The sequence below is a fragment of the Alligator sinensis genome, unplaced genomic scaffold (assembly GCF_000455745.1).
Source record: "Alligator sinensis unplaced genomic scaffold, ASM45574v1 scaffold230_1, whole genome shotgun sequence".
Taxonomy (NCBI): Eukaryota; Metazoa; Chordata; order Crocodylia; family Alligatoridae; genus Alligator; species Alligator sinensis.
Window position 1 is genome coordinate 178,243 of NW_005843107.1, and position 16,190 is coordinate 194,432.

Genomic DNA, 16,190 nt, shown 5'->3' on the forward strand with positions numbered 1-16,190 from the left:
GACTAAATAGCTCTGCAGTAAAGCATCACTGTCTATACATGTGCCGGTATTAGGGTACAATAGATTAATTCACTGCACCATAAAATAGTAAGCCTGTGCGAGTCGGCAGCGATCCGATCCAGCTTCAGATCCAGCCACTTTGGATGGCCGCGATCCGATTTGGAGCTCCAGACCAGGTTTCCGCCTCGATCCAGCCAAAGCTTCGGAGCCACCTCAGAGATCTGGCCATAGGGTATAATGGGGGGAATCAATGAAATATCTATAACTTTGTTGTTTTTTGTCTTATTTGGATGAAACTTGCAGGGATGGTAGCCTCTGCTGAGAGCACGAAACCTGCCAAGTTTCAAGAAGATCAGTGCAGGGGTTTGGGGGAAACTGTACCCCAAATTCTTGAAAGCCAAACTCATGTCACGGCTGTGTGTTACACCACAGGGGGGTCAAAACTGCAGGAGTGGTAGCTCTTACTGAGGTCACAGAGCCTGCCAAGTTTCAACGACATCAGTGCAGGGGCTTGGGGGGAACTGCACCTCAAGCAACAGACAAGCAAAACTCATGCCATGGGTGACGCTGTGTGTTAAGTTGCAGCAGGGTGACAGCTGCAGTGACGGTGGCCCCTGCTGTGACACCTGCCAGCTGTCAAAGAGATCGGTGCAGGGGGCTGACAGACAAAACTCGTGCTAAGACTGTGTCTGTCTTGGGGCAGTTGATTGTCTGGATTGATTCATCCTCTCCTTAGCCTGGTTTTGTAGGTGCTAATTGATGCTCGTTAAGTCGTTATGTAGTGCTAGGTCCTGTGTATTGAGCTGGTCCCTGAGTGAATGGTGATTGATTGGTAACTGGTAACACAGTAGCTTAGCAGCCAGGCCTGCAGCCGCCTCTCCCCCCCACCCCAAGACAGCGACAGTCAGTCCCACGAGCACCCATGGCATGAGTTTTGCTTGTCCGCAGCTTGGGGGGCATTTCCCCCAATCCCCTGCACCAATCTTCTTGAAACTTGGCAGGCTTTGTGGCCTCAGTAAGAGCTACCACCTCTGCAGTTTTGACCCCCCTGTGTTGTAACACATAGACATGACAGTTTTGCTTTCAAGAATTTGGGGTACAGTTGCCCAATCTTTTTGAAACTTGGCAGGCTTTGTGGACTCAGCATAGGCTACCACTCCTGCAGTTTTCACCCCACTATGTTGTAACGCCTAGACGTGACATGAGTTTTGCTTTCAAGAATTTGAGGTGCTGTTCCCCACAAATCCCTATACCAATCTTCTTGAAACTCAGCAGATTTCATACTCTCTGCAGATTCTACCACCCCTGAAAATTTCATCCAAATTGGATAAAAAACAACAAAGTTATAGGTATTTTATTGTTTCCCCATTATACCCTGTGGCTGGATCTCGAAAGTGGCTCTGAGGCGGCTCCGAACCACTTCGGTAAGCTGAACGAGGCAGTGCTTCAACCCAGATGTGCTGCTTCAGACCCCAAAGTGTCGGAAGCTTCTCTGGACCCGAAGCTCTGTCCGAATCCTTGCACAGCCCTATAAAATAGTACTGTCGGGGGCAGTACTATCTTACAGCACAATTACTTACTGCATGGAAGTGCATGTGTAGATGATGATCGGGACTGACTGGTGCTCATGCCCCAGTGCCCCACTGCCCCAGCAAGCACCCAGAGCTTAGGGCTGACCCCCTAAGCCCCCTAGGCACAGCATCTACACACGCACCTGGACCACAGCAGCTTGAATGTGCCATTAAGGTGCTGTGATAAACTCTGATGCAAACTGCTCCAGAATTTATCACATCGCCTTAATGGCACATGTAGATGCACCCTCTGTATGGCTCCTACTCTTCCACCTCTGCCAGTGGCTGGTCAGGCAGTGGGTGGCACCATGGCTATGCCCCAGAACATAATAGCCAGAAGAGCTGAGGGAAGGGTTATGAGGTTTAGTGCCAGTGCACGCTGCTTTTGTCACATGCACACCCAGAGAAAGGAGGAACAAAAGACTAGATTATTACTTTTTAGTTCCTGGTCTGCTCACAAGAAATTCAGCAAAGGGCTGCCCCTTGCTCGGAGCTTGTGGCAAAGGTGTCTTTGCTGTAATTGAGATATGAAATCTATCAAGAAAACAAGGAAATAAAATGAGTCAGCAGCATCTCTTTCCCCATAACCAGAAATTAATAAAGCAAATATTAAATCACAACCCAGATGATAGCCTGCTTACTACAAATATTAGCTCTCAACAGTCCCCTCATGCCCCCCAGATCTTATATAAACATGCATCTTACTAATCAAGTGATTCAGGCTACCTCAGACCAGGAGGAAGAGCAGGTTCCAAAGTGGGAACCTTTCTTTAGAAGGAGTGCCCTGCCTGCCTCCCTTTCAAACCATGATACAGTAATTACAACCTGAATACCTCCATTGATCACTGCTGTGACAGTATCACATGAGCACAGACATGCTGAGTCATGGGGTGTTATACCACATCTGAAATGTGCATGACCTTTTTTAAAGGAACTCTTTTTAGTGGTACTATATATTCCCTAACAACAGAGTACAGGCTAAGAAATATCAAAAACTTTTACAGTGGTATGCCAATGGTGGGACACAATTCAGTAAGGAATAGGGATCACTGGGTAATTTAACATCCTTGTTCTAATTATCTGTGTACCACATTACTGTCACATCAAAATGAAGCTATTATCAAGAAAAATAAGCCATCTGTGCAATATTACAGACCCTTGCAAATAATAAACAAAGTTGTTTATCTTGTGAAAACCTGAAGAGTATTACTGTGAGCTTGTGTTTGTTCCTTGATGCTTTTTTTAGTTTGCTTTCATAGACAGATTATAATGAATTTTCCAGTGTCATTGTAGAAAGCACGTAGGGCAAATTTTGCTTCTTCTACAACTACCCACCCCATTTCCCCTCCTCCTGAGGGGCCACATGGTCCTGAAAACAACAGCATTGTACTTTCCAAAATCCTGAATGTGAGGGGGGCAGAGAGGCAAGCAGTGGAGACCCCTAATGGGTATTCTGCGGCCCTCCATGCTTCCAGATAGCTGTCAGCTTTGGAATGCTATATGGAAAAAGCTGGAATTTGAGGTAAATGGAGGCATGATCCATAGGGTCTGTGCACATCCAATGATCTAAGACCCTGCATGGGGGTTATAAAAGGCTGCATCTGTTATTCCTGAGTTCCTGAATTCTGTAGTAGTAGCCACAAAAGGGCACACTTAGACATGCTTGCAGAGTAGGTGGGAAAAGATTCCATCCCATTGGCAAATTACTTGTATTTGGGTCTCATTCAAGAAATCTGATTTGGCATCTGGAGTGTAGTAATCAATATTCATATAGGTTAAAATCTGAACACTGCAGGGAAAGGCTGCATTACATGCATTTGGTACACATATTTAGCAGATAAAATATGGAATGTGACATGACAACATGCGGGGTCAGTTGAAGTCAGGATGATATAGCTGCAAGTGCATTTTGACTATTCTAATCACAGTGGATACATACGGATATATTTAAGTGTTGGATGCTTGTTGGCTAAAGAGACAGAGGCAAGACTGGACTTGATTAGACACATAATGACAAAAATGGACCAACTGTTGCTGAGTAAGTCTGTTCAACAATGTACTCAAGTTTTTTGTTGTTGAGATATTACTGTCTGAGGCTTCACTGCGTTTCAGCAGACACACACTCCACAGAGTTATCTGTAAATACTTCCACTGTACTTTAAAGAGGTTCCCAAGTTCTGTTTTATGCCCCTGGCCATAAATTTAACATACTAAATATTTTCATCTGCTGTAGAACACCCAAAGTCTATGAAATATGTAACTTTATGGAAAATAGATCTGGGTAGAAAATAAGGACACATTCTTTGCTAACATTATTGTGAAAAATGTGAAACTTTTTCATCCTCAGATTTTAAAATTTATTCTATTTGAACAGCTGAAATGGAAATGAAGAATGTAGGGCAATAGTTATATTTCATATCTTGAATTTTTCACTCTTTTAGCCACAACATACCTTTTAAAATCATACAGGGGGGTGTGTGCATGCGTGCGTGCGTGCGTGCGTGTGTGTGTGTAAAACTGCATGTCTAGATGTGCCCATTGAGTTTCAGGTAAAGTTCCAGTTACTTGACAAAGGACCTTAAACTATAGTATGTAGTATTATGATTTAAATTAGAGAACCAGAAAATCATACACATGAATGTGTGTGTGTGTGTGTGTGTGTACACACACAACATACTTTTTCATCTATTTAAATTAGTGTGCCAAAAAATCATAGATACATGTGTGTATGTGTACACACATATCTGTATGATTTTTTGGAGCTCTAAATCATAATACATCATACTATAGTTTTAGATCCTTAGTCAAATAAATGGAGCTTTACCTGAAACTGTCAGTGGGAGCATCTGCACATGCAGTTAATGCAATATATACTGAATATAATCTGGCTCAATCTGAGCTACAGTAAATTAATCCCAATGTCACCATCTACATGTACATTTAAGCACAGTAATTTACTGCACTGTCGGATATTGCTTGTATCTGACAGGACTACCCAGTGGATCTATAAATTAATCTTTTGCACCCTAACTGCCACACATGTGTTGATGGTCATTCTTTACTATGCAGCAAATTAGTCTGCTACACAGTAAACCATTTTATATAGACACTCCCAGTGGCTCTGAGAATCTTTCATTTGTTGATGAATACTGGACACTTTAACTGGTACTTGCTACCTTGCTACCTAAAAAAACTGTGCTGAAAGCTTTCTAAATTTATGGCTTAATTATCCTAGCAACCACTGTTATCCTTTAAACAAGTATGTAACTTGGAAAGAAACAGAAAGGAACTTGTATGAAGAGTTTATAGATCAGTCTTTATCACTTTTATAGAGCAGTCTCATCACCTCTTCCTCCCAAATCTGAATGTCCATGGCTCAGAAAAGACAACATAATGTCTCCAGATGTATGCTGGAGGTGAAATCCTAGCTTCACTAAAGCCAATGGCAAAACTCCCAATGCTTCACTGAGCCAGGTTTTCACCCTGGAATATTTGTTTAAAGAATATCTTTTACCTATGTCTAAGAAATAAAACATTGCAGAAAATGAGGCAAGATTTTTTTTAATATAGTACAGTTATCTTTGACTAAAACGCGCATTTAAATTCAAATTTGAAGGGCCATAATTATGGAATACATTGAGTATCTGCATGTGCATAGGGTATGTAAGGAGCCTAAACACAGATTTGTTCATGAATACATACTCAAAGGATGTCTCAGCACTAAAACGTAGATGGCCTGAGAGATTTGGATTCCAGTCCTGGACAAGTCTCTAAGTCTTTTTCATGGGTCAGTTTCCACGTCTGAAAATGGAAATATTCATAGATTTTATCATCCAGTCTGACCTCCTGCATCATACATGTCTTAGAATTTTTCCCCATTCTCAGCTTTGTCATTATATGCCATATATTGAGTCCCATAGCTGCAGTATAATTTGTGCTAGGATAAAGCATCTTCCAGAAAGGCATCCATTTTGCACCTGAGGACATCAAGAACTGGAGAATCTATCATGAAACTTCCCTTGGCAGTTTTTCTTCGCAGCACCTAATCACCCCGTCTCTTAGGAAAATAAGGGGTTTTTTATTTATTTAATGTTAGGATTAACTTACCTTCTAGATTTGTTAAAAGACCTTGAAGTCCTGTGGGGGTGGGGAGGAAGGAGGGCACCAGAAAGTGCAAAATATAATTATTATTCCCATCTGGCTTTATTTCATTCTCCTGCACTAGTGCAGCAGCATGCTACACTACTGAGAACTTACTCAGCACCTTTCTAAACCCCAAAAGCTGTGGCTTACACTTAATTCTGTTGAGCCCCAGCTCAAGTCTGGGATCGTGCCCGGTATGCAAAGGCCAATAAAGATACCAGGGGTGAAAGTATAAAGAAGATTTATTGCTAGCAATAAAAGGTGCAAGCGGAATAATTTCACATAACAAGCACACAGATTCTTAATTCTAAGCATCTTTTATACAGGAGTATTGGACCTTCATAAGCATTCTTGTTTGCTAATTGGTTATAAAGGAGTGACGCAAGGAGTTCTTTACTGAGCATGTCTCTATACCTGTGTTTTAGCTATGTATCTCATTTACATACATGTATGTTTCATTAGCATACTTTCTCCCCACCTAGGGGCGTAATTTTTAGCCTTTTAATGAGCTCTTTGCCCTAGTCCTCTGATTCTGCTTTTGTTTTCAAGCCTCCTTTATCTAAGACTGTCTCCTCCCTTATCATTGCAGATGGGCGTTAGTTACATAACAGAGACTTTTGCTTGGGCTTTGTATAGTAGTTTCTAGGTCAAACCTCACAATTCCATTCAGCCTTGGGGTGGCAGTTCAGGCAGCTTGTTACTTCATCTGTACATGTTCATCCACTTCTAGTTAGCTGCTGGCATTGAGATAACTAGCAGATTGAGCCAGCCTTTCAGAACACCAGGCCCAGGGGCGTTTCTGAATTCCCATTCCACCTCACAGTTTAGGCACCTGACTTAGAGCTGCAAAGGAGGTATTTCTGCCTCTTAGGCATCCAGACTAGCCAAAAAGAAGACATCTGCCTCAGAGCTGGTTTTTGGGGTGAGCAATGTGGGCAACCACCTAGGACGCCATGGTCAGGGGGGCACCCCACATACACACACACATACATACTGGTGCCACAAGCAGCAGGTATCAGAGCAACTCTTGGGTCTTGCTCAGGGCCCTGTGGTGCCAGGGTGGGGGGAAACAGTGTCTACAGGTACTAGAAAACAGTGCATTAGACTAATATACTGCATAGTAATTGCTGTGCATATGTAGATGGTGATACTTTACTGCACATTAAATTAGTCAAATGTGCAGTAAAGCAAGTTGTGTAGATGCATCCAGTGAGGAACCAATTCAGATCACAATAGAATTCAGACAGGAGTGAGGTGCTAGTTCTGGACTGAATCTGAGGAATGGTAGCAGCCCAAGTCTAGATGCCAGGGGATCTTTTCAGGCCAAAAGGGAGACAAATAATGAATCTAGGTAACTCATCAGTTCTGTGGCTGCTGAGCGGGATCAATTTGGATCACTCTTTGTGATTTAAAACCTTAAATTCTGCATAAGTCCTATTTGGGTGCTGTAGAGGTTGGTTAAGATCTGACCCATAGGGCTTGATCCTTGAAGTGCTGAGCACAGCCAAGAAGATACTTGAATGCCCTAAATTCCTATGGCCTTCACTATGAGTTAAAGATGCTGAGCACTTCACAGGAGGCACTTAAAATATCAAGCCCAAATAACATTAATTAGATGTCTGTCATTCTAGATATTATAATTCTTTAAAAAGTCTGCTTCAAAATATTAATATATTACTTCTCCTCTCTATTGCATGCCTTGATTTCCTTACTGTATTACTTCGGGAAGTAAAAAACAAACAAACCAAGTTCACACAAAGAACCTCCAATCAGTTTGTGGAAAGATATATCTGTTGCAATGGCACTCTTAAAATGTCCATTAGTACATTTCACTTGTCACTTGGAATCTAGAGGTCAGGCCTTTGGTATGAATGTTGTTTGGAAATCTGTGGCTTTAACTGCTCACAGACTTAAAACAAAAATGAAAGTGTGTGGGTACAGTCACTCTCCAAACAGGCCTGCAAAGAGAGTCATTTAATGCGCAGAAAACAAAATATTTATTAACAAAATGAAGATAAAATAAACATTGGTTATGGCATCACAAAATCCTGTCTCTCACCCAGGTCCCTGAGGCTGTGATGGAGTGTTTGTCAGTCTGCCCTGACTTCTTGGAGGACCTTGCAGAAGTCAAGCCCAGGTCACTGATTTACGTCTTTTATAACCAAGAGTTATCCACACTGACACATGTCCTTTAGGCTTTGTTCTGCTGAAGCTCTTTTTGACATAGTCATTCCCCTATCATGCAGCCATGAAAAGCAGAATCAGAGGGGTCCCTTTATTCCCCAACCTAATGACCCATTTCGCTGGTCTTCACATGGTCGGGAAAAGCAACTCTAGTGCAAAAAGCTGTAGGTCAGACCTTAGTTCCAACCCAGCATGGCAGCCAACTCAAAATAGTGCAGCGTTTACTTTACTGCTAGAACAGGAAGATAACAGAGGCTGCAATGGGACTTTCTGAGCTGAAGTTATGTCCCTAGTCCATTCTTGTAGCAGCAAAATGGTGTATGGCCTATTATTCAAGGCTTGCCTAGTTCTTAGAGGTTCTCTTCACAATATTCCCATAGGAGGGAAACACGCCTTTTAAAAATATATATTGTGCCTGGGAGGAATTCCCATTGATACTGGAGGGTTAGAAGGCAAAGGGCTTTCTGCAAAATGCCATGACAGAGAACAGGGGTTCTTTGTTTTCTTTTTGCTGAGAGGCAGCTCCTAAGGGGAAAGCAACTCCCTTCCTTCCCTATCCCAGGCACGGGAGAATTCCTATTTACTTGTATGCCCCCTTTTGCCATTGAGACTGATTCTGGTGTGTCAGGAGGATATGTCTGGTTATGTCCTTTATGTCATCATATCATTAATGTCATACCCTGACTGGAAAAACAGCCCTACTAAATGTTGGCACCCTCCTTTCTTCTTAATTTTTCCCTGGTTTTGTATTAGTTTTTTTTACCTGTCTTCTTTTGTCACCCCAGAACTGAAGTAAACTCAGATGGACCTGAAATGCAGCTTGCTTATTCCCATTCTGAAATAATTCATTCGTAATGATCCCTCAGATTTTTTTGTTTGTTTGTTTGTTTTTTCCCCTATATGTCACCCCTAGAGCCTTGGTATCAATCCTTCACTCATTTAGTATGGGTACATATCACTAGGGTCTAATTGGCATAAGTAAATGAAGTCAGGTTCCCCGTAACTCTCAGTCTTACTTTAGTGCCAAGTACCAATATGTGCTTAGGTTATTCTTAACCTATGTCCTACTTATTCAAGTTAGAATGCAATGCCATTTAACCAACATAAATGTGATGTCTACCAGGTAATACCAGAGGCTGCTGGCAGACATTTAAAAAAAAACAAAAAACGGTGCTTTACTTAAACTCAGCGCACGAAGCCCAGTGCATACCCAAAAGAGGCAGCGTGTGAGTTGGATCTGGCTTGCCAATGTCTGTATAGATCAGGCATTTTAGTGCAGCTTCTTTGGTGAACTTTTCTAATAGCTGATTGAATCTGCTTTAGATAAAAGTGCCAAAAAGCCCTACTGAAGCACCCGATCTATACAGACTCTGCGGAGCTGGGGAGAAGTAACACACTGCTTCTTCTGGTAAAGCACATTTTTTTTAACGTCTGCAAGGAGCCAGAGAGAGGCCTACTGTATGTCCAGTTATTATTGACCCTCCTTGGCTGAACAACAGGGTCTTGCACTTCCAGTTCCTATTGTAGGAGAAACTGTTGAAATACAGTCTGGATGTTTTCCTGCTGTAGCTTGTTTTATTTACACAATACACACAAGTCCTTGAACACAGGGCCACAAATAGCATACGGGCCATCCTCTCTTTTATGACTTTCAGCCAAAACACCAATGCTCAGTTCCCACAGAACAACTCTGTGCCAGAAAAATGATGAAAAATTATGGCAGAGAGCAAACTCTCCTGATGTTTGCAACACTGTCCAAAGAAAAATTACATCACCAACCTAACATGACAGTATTCTCCAAACACGGTACACAGATCACATGTTAAGAGAAAGAGCTTGAAGTCTGTGTAACAGTACCATTGTGACTCCCACCACAGCATATTTCCATGGCACATTACCTCCCGTCCCTAGGGAATTATTTTTTACCTAGAGAACTGGCTTCTATTTTCCACTCCATTCTGTTCTGCAGTTCCATGTGTCAGCTTGCACCAAAAAAGATGAGCCAGAATAGCCTTTTGGAACTAGTCCCTGAAGCTCCAAGGCCTTTTTTAGAATTTCTGGGGTATTATGACATTCCCCTCTCCAGGTGCCTTTTTTCTCTGAACTTTATTACTTTTTTTAAGTGTCTTGGAGCATAAGCCACCAGAAAAACTTCCAAGATTTCACATCTCAGTTTATGAAACAGTCTTGCAAAGGCTACCACTCAAAACTTGGAGGTCTCTAACTTCATTCCCATTTCCTGTAGAAAATCTGTCTCTGAACTGCCTCACTTATATTCACTTATACTGCATGGCTTAATCCACTCTGTCTCCAGCTATTTCTTCTACTGATAGTTCTGTATTTCTTAAGTGACTTTTCTAATCAGATTTAGAAATTACTACGGCAGCCAAAGATGCTGCATTCTGCAGGTACCTGATCTCACATACAAAAAGCTAGAAATCACCAGACAGAATCAAGAACACAGTTGAGGATTATCAAGGTGTCTCAAACATTTCTTCTTTCCTCTAGCTTCATTCTTCTTCCCTTGTTACAGCAGTAAACAGGCAGGAGAAATAATGTGAGTGTCCCTTTCTTTTTACCCTTGTAATTGCCTTCCTCCCCTCATTGCACTGGTTAAAGTCAGCTTTAGGGAATGACTATATCAGCAGTGAAGAGCAAAATCACTACACTGCACTGGAAAACCTGACCTATCGCAAATACTTTAGTAACAGCCAAAGAGCAATCAGGTTCCTGGCAAGATATAAGCTTTGGAAGGATCACAAATTCAATGCCATCCTTTGAAAATGCAGCCTCTCAAGGCTTTTGTGTGTAATCAAGGGAAGGAAGATTGGACTTTGTTTTAAATGGAGCTTTTGCACACATAATAACTATCAGTTTAGAGCTACAGCAGAAGTGTCTGGATTAAAAAGTGAAAACATGCAGCAACTAACCTAATGGGTGGGAGTCAGGGGTCACCTACCTAGCCTGTGTGGTATATTAGGAGGCTGATTTCTAGTTTGATCTTTTAGCCTTGTAAGTCCTGTCAGGCAGCTAACAGAGAAACCAAGTGAGAGAGCTATGCAAGGAACCTGAGTAATTCTATTGAAGAGCTCCAGAGTATGTTGTTTGCTCACAGCACTCTTCCATGACAGACTTCATCTTCTTAGCTCACTGGTCCTCTTTGGCCATGAAGTGCATCATCCTGGTAAAATAGCCTGTTACAAAGATGTCCCACGGTTTCATTTCACCCTGCCATGCAATCCTTTCTTTGCTTTTGTTTTGAGGCAGCTGACATGTGGTTGGAGAGCTACTCGATTCTTTAGGGAAAAGCACCTTTCACTTAGCAGGTCAAATGCAGGTCAATGCCTGGCAAATAATATAAAGTAAAGTTCTGCTATACCTCTCTGTACAGTTGGTCTGTTCCTGAGAAGCTCACTAATTGGCACACATAATAATGAGTGTGCACAAAACCCAGCATTCTTGCTATATTCCTCAGCAAAGATTTAATAGAGTCATGTAGTGAGGTCTAATATTACTAGGCAGTAATCTTTTTTACCAAATGCACTCCTGAATATTTGCTAATACATTCTGAATTGCTATCATACCTGGCTAAAATTAACTGTACTTTCTCAATAGGTGGACAAAGAACATCTGAGATCCATCTTCTCTGCCTCTCAGAACATTTTCTACTTACCCCCTCATTCCCAAAGCAGAGCTACGTGCAATGAATTGTTCAGTCAGTCATGCAAATCTACAAGGCTGTCTTCTCATATATACATGTAGGTTGTACACAGAGCTTTCTTTTTAAAAAATGGAGGCATTTTTCAAGAAAATATTTCTTCCCATTGTGAGGAGATGATATGCCACATAGATACATCCCTTGGATAGGCAGATTCTGAATATGTGCCACCCAATTGTAGAGCGGTACTTGCCCCTGGTCCTCTGCTACATCTCCTCTCTGGCATAGGAGAACTTGTAAGGCATAGGGGAACTTGTAGGCTAGGTACAGACATTCAAAAAGCCTGAGGCAGAATCAATCTAAGTTACGTGGTTTTCTGTAAGCGTTGTACGTTAGATCAGTAGCAAGCAGAACACACATTCACTCTTTGGTGGAGGGGCAAATCTTAGACCATGTTCCGCTATTTTTAAACTAGTCTGTGTGCGCCAAACTTCTGTTCTGTTCTGGGTATAGATCGGTTTCCAATCACTTAAAAGTGTAATGTCTGTTCCTGAGTAGTGTCTAGTTACCATAGCAACTTTTCCCTCCCATGCACTTTATGCTGGCATGGAACAAGGGATGAATATTGCCCATAGTCAAAGGACAGGATAAGGTCCATATGTTCTAATGGTTTTAGGCCAAAGAGTTTTAACTCCTCCACCCCATTTCACAATGCAGTAGATGAGGTTAGTGCTCATAATATTAACAAAGGCAGTTTTAAAAATGATGATAAATTTCTATACTTCATGAAGGTCCCATTAATTTTTGTGCCATCTCAGATTTTTTGTAATAGGCATTGTAGCCAGGTCCCTCATAATCAGATATTTATTTCACTATATCATTCTTCAGTCATATTTTCCCTGTTAGATATAAGGAAGCTGAGCAATGTATCCCTTTATAGCATGCTGGTGAAGGAAGATGACTAGCTTTACTGCAGTGCAGACAGAATTTCTTGAATCTGCTCCTTTAGATTATTTTTCTGGCCACTTATGAGACAATCTTCCCATGCGTTCCCTCTCAAGTAAACAGGGAAAATTCTTTTATAGCCTGCAATATTTTACCATGTTTATTTTCTTAGGTATATTACAAATTTTTTAATGGCATAATTAATTTCTTGTGTTTTCTCTATAAAGACAAGCTAATGGTTTGTAAAGTTAAGGGGAAGTGAGTGGAATGATAAATAATGTTTCATTCATCGTGTCTCTAATACAGAGCACCCAGACCAGATTGCACTCTCCAGGCATGCAATCCCCTGAAATGGATGTAATGGAACCATTTTAGTACAGCGCTGGGCATGCACCCAGAAGCGCTCCCACAAGGGCAAGCTCACTGACGGATGCCCAGTGCTGCACTAAGGAGGCTATGTTACATCTGTTTTAGGTTGTAATACATACAGGCCTGTCAGGCTTCACTGAGGGACTCCACACTGAAGTCTACCATCAAAGGATGATGTTGATGAGCCTGTAGGCATGTCAGAAAGGGATTCATGACAATCAGTGTGCTTGGCGTTCAATAGGAGACACTGGAGATAAAGGTATGTCTTAAAGTAGGCTTTCTCCATGTCTTGGGCATCTTATCCTGGGCTTTGGGGAGGCCCCTTCATCCTTTCAGGAGTTGTAGTCCTGGTGGAGTTAGCCCTTTCTTTCAAAAACCAAGGGACATTTAGATATTTCCTCCAAAGAACAAGTCAAGGAAGAGCAGATGACACTGCGGTATGCCTGTTACTTCGTAAAGGCTGTGCATCAGTCTTTTACTAAAGCTGTTTTGAGGATAATGTGAAAGACTTACTGAAGTGAACGTGCTTATTAGGAAAAACACTTCAGCTGTCCACCAGGTATCCTGCACGCCTCCTATTTCCAGAGGAAAATTTCTGAAGATTTCCAGGGGCCAGGTCAAGTTACTTTTCCTCTCCACTCTCCTATGGAAGCAATGATCAGACATTAGAAAACTCTGTAGAGCTGGTGCTCAACTCCAAGACTCTGGGCCAGATCTGTGCCAATCTAGCATGTTATCCTGCCTGCAGGGGTCCTCAGGGGCCCAAAAATCTAGTGGCGGGGGAGCGGTGGCAGCAATTGCGACTTGGACCTGATCTGACTATACAGGGCTGGCTAGAGGCAGTGTGGGGCCTGATCTGACAGCCTGAATGTGGAGGCAGCATGGTGCTCCAACCCAACAGCTCAGGATCTCAATCCTGCAACCTGGAGCCCCAGTTCATTTGGCAGCACAGGACAAAGGGAGCAGCTTCTGTTGCAAGAGGCATGATCTGGCCCATGAAATGGGCCCATGCCACTTTTCTGGCCCATGGCACCAAAAGGTTGAGCACCACTGCTGAAGAGAGTGTTTTCTAAGGGCCTGTTGTGCCGTATTTAAATTTTGTGCCTGCAGTGAAAACACCCTCACTAACTGACAGCCCTATGGGGCACTTGTAGGAAAAGCCATGTTTTCAGTTTATCTGCTTTCACATTGCTGCAGTTTTGTACATTTTGCATTTCTGCACATTTTGTAGACCAAAAGGTGAATTTAGTGGCTTTCTGTCATGGGCCATGGTGTTTGTGTTACAGAAATTATGCTGTTCCCTCAGATATACAGTGGGCTTTGTAGAGTATTTAAGTCAGAAGCATGACTATTGGCTTTGCTCAATGCAGGCATATTCATGCTGGTGCTTGAGCAAGTACTAACCACATCATTAAGTCTCTTCTGTTTGTTTGTTGATATCAGTTAAGTCCCTGTGTTATAATGACTCTCTTTTAAGCTGTTTATTCTGCAGCAGAAGAATAAATCTTTAGTTTAACCAGAACCAGATCAACCCTAGTGCCAATAAAAGCCTCTGTTATTTTATGCATACCCTCTCTCCTATGTTTAACCCTTTTTTCCTGATATAACACTTCAGGGAGGAGCTGAGATCAAAGGATTACAATGCTGCAACTGTATTAAACTCCTTTCTTTTCACTGAAGTGCCTTTGCCAGCTCTCAAGCACTTCCTTTTCCTTTTCAGTTTCTTTCCCACAATCTATTCTTTCCCACTCTTCCTCTCTTAGGCTAGCATGTGTGGTTATAGACTCTGCTCTCAGCTAGTCAACAGAACTTCAGCTGCACCCTCCCAGCCTGTCCTTCTGTCTCTGCTTCTGCCCTACCTGCCTCCCAGGTTGCCTCCTCTCTAACATGAACCAAAATTGTGGCCAAGGGCAAATCTTGTTATTCACAATACATTTTGCTGCTTACAATTTGTTTCCAACATCCTGAAACTTGGTGGTGTAAATGCCTTTGAGGAAAGGGGGCAAATTTATCATGTCTTGCTGCGTGCTGTCTAGTCTGCCCTGTGGCTTTGAGAAAAGGACTATCCCAAGGGGATAATGGAAACCAGATGCTAGTAGTAAAGGCAGACTCCAGCATCCAGCAATATGACATTCTGAGTAATGCTGGAGGGAAAAGGAAGATTAAGATATTGAGAAGGCAATTTTTTTGATGTAAGCAAGATGGTCCCCCTGTAGGATCAGAAATGGTCATTTATAAGCAAAAAGGATTCAGTGTGAGACAATCAGTTCTTGGAGGATATTCAACCAGTGACGCCATAAGGGATGAGGTGGGGGGTGGGGGGAGGTTGTGATGGTCAGTAGGGTTTGAGGGGTATCTACTGCACTGAAAAAAACAAGTTTTCTTCTTTTCGCATTTCCTCACTCAAAGACAATCCACAGCCATTTTACCTCGGTTTAAGCTGTCTTGGCATAGCAGTGCTATGATCCTGCCATACTATAATTATCAAAGCCATTTAAGGCCTCTGTTCAGTGACATTCAACTTATGAGGCGTGTCTTCATTTTTATGGGATTTTTCTTTGGGACCAATGGGTGTGACTCCTGCATGCGGTTCAGAAAGAGAACTCCAGACAAGCAGCTGCAGACTGGCATGAGGGTGAGGTTTCCCTGACTATGTACATGAAGCAGGAAATGTTTCCAACGTGGCTGGAAAGGCTACTGTCTTTTTGCCATATTAGGCACAATAACTATGCACACTGATGCAAAATTAAAGGTCCCAATGGGAACGCCAGATCTGAATGTCACATTTTAGACCTACTTCTGTAATGGACAAAATAGCCCCAGGCTTATGGAAAACTTACAAAGTACCAGAAGAGGGCCACCTTTACATGACCTGGTCTACAATCTAGCCCTCAAGGGGAAAGAGGAGGAAGGAAATTAGTTCATAGTAGGAGAGATCAGTTGGGCCAAGGGAGGCCTTTCTAAGCTAGGAGAGTCACAAACATATCTGAAGAATGAAGGAGGAGAGCCAAAAGAGAGAGAGAAATTTCCAGGAGAGAAAAGGTATAACACTGCCTTCCTTAGTTGTTGTTCCTGCAGTACTATTTAGTGAGCAGTAATGTTTTACACTTAGTCCCCACTTTCACTTTTGCAAATGAAAACAGAAAATTAAAATGCAGCACGTATTCTTAACTGATCCATTGCATTCATTTTAAAAATAGACTTTGTTAGGTTGTTTCTATGGAAAGAACATTTAATTTCACCAATGGTCTGGCTCCCTCTAAGTGGAATGGCATTTTGGAGCAGACAATGCATAGAAACTCATGTGAATACTAAGAAGA